This window comes from Vicia villosa, unplaced genomic scaffold, assembly GCF_029867415.1.
Source record: "Vicia villosa cultivar HV-30 ecotype Madison, WI unplaced genomic scaffold, Vvil1.0 ctg.000839F_1_1, whole genome shotgun sequence".
NCBI lineage: Eukaryota > Viridiplantae > Streptophyta > Magnoliopsida > Fabales > Fabaceae > Vicia > Vicia villosa.
Window position 1 is genome coordinate 603,196 of NW_026705372.1, and position 3,239 is coordinate 606,434.

Below are 3,239 nucleotides of genomic sequence, written 5' to 3' on the forward strand. Positions count from 1 at the left end.
CTTCTGGTGAATGATTGGATGCTTGGAACTCGTTTAAGCTTGGTGGAGAAATTTCTTTTATCTTGCCCTAGTTTTGGAGATTTTTCTCTTTAGGAACCCTATTCTTTCTCCTCATTTTTTCGTCCTCAGCCTCTCTTTCTCTTCTCTTTAAATAGGGGAAGCTTTTAGGTTAACATATATGGAATAATATTGCTAATTGGAGATGATTGGAGTGTGAGAGATTTAATTGAATCTTTGATTGAAAACTTTACTTTTTTGTATCCAATCTTGCTCCAATTTCTTTGCACACGATTTCCTTTAATTTGATCCCCATATATTTCTCAATATTTGGTACAAATATGATCTCATTCAAATCTTGGATTATTTTACTATTTTATTTAGTTTAAATTGAATTTAAATAACTAAATTCAAAATAAAAATAAATAATAATAATAATAAAATGAATATAAAGGCCTTATGGGTCGTGGATGGTTCATGGATCAAGTTTGGAATCAAATTCTTGGGCCCATTTAGTTAAAAACTTAAAATTCACCACTTTGAATTTCAAACATTCTCCCGAAATTACCCAACTTGTACAAGCCAGAACTCCTTCATTTTTATTGTATGGAAGTGTTCTTGAGCTTTTTAGATAGCTTAGAGTGTCTTCTAAATAATGCTTTTGGTTTCATCTCAATTGAGTCTACCATGTTCAGGTTATGAGCTTTGAGAAAAAAAGACTTTTTTGCGATCCTTTAGAAGGACCTGTAATGTTTTGGCTCATATCTCTCAAATGAAGCATTTTTGGGTTTGGCATGTGACAAAATTGTAGAAAATTCAATTTCCTTCAAATTGAGCTTTGGTTGAGGAATTTCTGAGAAAGTATGAGAGAGTTATGGCTGGTCGAAGTTAGGTTGACTTTCTGTTCAAAACCGTAATTTAGAAACTCAGCTTCTTGATGATTGTGAAGCTTTTCTTGATGAATCATGATCAATCCTTGATCAAATGATGACTGATACTCCATAATGAGGATGTTGACCAAAAATCAGAAGTTTTGACTGTGGTTTGACCATAGTTTGCCTTTTAGGTCAACTAGTCGATCATTGATCGTTCGGGCAATTGAGTGAGCAATCTTTTGAATCAGGGGTTGAATCTTGGCATAGGGATTCTTTGGGACATATGTGAGATCATGGGATCCATTTTAGGTATCAGGACATGAGTATCCTTTGAGAAAAGCAAAACCCTAGTTCAGAGGCACTTGTTTAGGAGATAGGTAGCTTTGAGTAATTGGAGATCTTTAAGCATTTGAAATCCGGATGGATCAAAGATATTATGGGCAAATTTTGGGGTATGACATATAGCATCAAAGATGCATTGAACACAAGCAACAAAGATCTACATCTTAGAATTTAGGAATTTACCAATTCTTGAGACAAATGTTGAAATAGCTTCAATAACAAGCACAAAGTGTGTAGATCCTTCAAAATTGAGATGAACAAAACAAAGCAAAGAGAGAAATGTAGGAGGTTTAGTTCAAAACTAGTAAGATTCAATGTGAATCTTACTAATTCTATGGAAAATGAACTTTGGGTGAGGGTTTTGGAAAGGGTGAGAAATGAATTTGCAAGCAATTTTTTGGCTCTCCAAGCTTGAGAAATGAGAGAGTAGAGACCTCTATTTATAGGATGAGAGAAAGAGTAGTGGCAATTTGTTCATTTGCTCTTGGTTAATTAACTTGTGTTTAAATGGCATTTAAATGGTAAAAATGGTAAAATGAGGTTTAAGTGGGTTTAATGAAGGGATTAATTTTGGTGAGGTGGAAAATTGGTAAAATGATCAAATAAAAAAGGTGCCAAAATGATATCAAGCTTCCCTCCTTATATTTTTTGAATTTTGCGCACAGGAAATCGATTTCCCATAGGGGTAAATCGATTTCCACCTTCAATTTTCAACAAATTTTCTTCTTGCATTGTTTTGATTTTTGCCCAATCTTCCACCTGTAAAATATAAACAAAAGAGACAAAACACATATTTTTTTTGGATTTTGGTTAGTATTAAATTAATAAAAGCTAAAACTGCTTGATGATTCCCCTCAGAGACAATCACAGTATCAAAGACAAAGCCTCACAATGGTGCTTTTGATTAGTGATTAAACTAAAATTGATGTATGATCTTAGGGTCAAAAATTGGGGTATGACACTATCATTCCCCCAACACCTTTAGAAAATAACCCTACATCTCCAAACTCATCAGATTCTTCATCCTCTTCCAACCCCTCATCTCCTATCTTCTCATCTCTTATAACCTCTAGAAAATCCAAATCATACTGCCTTCTTTACCCTGAATTTAAATTCACCTTCAAGCTTCCTAAACAACCTGTCCATATTGATTTTGAGCTGCCCAAACTCATGTTCAATCGAAGAATGGAAATCTTGAGAGCAGTCCATGACTCCAGGTTGAATCATGTTGCTACTCAAAGATTATGGAAACTCTTTAGAAGGGACTTTCATATTGATGATATGCACATCCAGTGAAAATGCATGGCTGAAGCATCTGGGGCTTCTGGTTGTCTTCTGGAAGTTGATGATGGTAGGTACTATCATCCAATCAGAAATCGGAGCTCTCTTGAAGAGAAGAAGTTTGTAAACGAGTTGGAAGATGAACCTTGTCTCGAGATTGTTGTTTGGAAGCCTCACTTCTCTGTTCTGACTGGAGATTTTCAGTCGTTATTCAACTGGCTAAGGGAAAATCCCTCTGAAAACGCGCCAAATATGGTATATCCAACAGTTGAGTCTTCTGCAGAATTTGAAGCTCTTATTCCTTCAATCAATCTGGATGAGATACTTCTAGCTCTTCAGAATGAAGAAGAGTTATCCCTGCTGCAATCTACTCTGGTGATACTGATGCTGAAACAAATGTTGCTGAGAATCAATCTTAAGAAGAACTTCCTGCTCAGGAAAATATGTGTGATGATGTTCTCATGATAGATGCTGCTCCCCTGAACACTGCTGCTTCTGGCGAATCGTCTACTTTGTCAAATACACTGAAGACCATTCAATAGAGTCAAGCTGTCATTGCTTCTTGCTTGGATAAGCACGAAGATGTTCATGATGAGTTCAGATCCTTCATGAACACGCAGTCTGAGAGCACCTCTGAGATTCAAAGCCTTCTAGCCAATATAGTTTCTAAGCTAGGCTAGTCGTAGTCTTTTGTCTTAGTTGTTTCTTGTTTCTTGCATCTGTTTCCTGCATCTTACTTTGTTA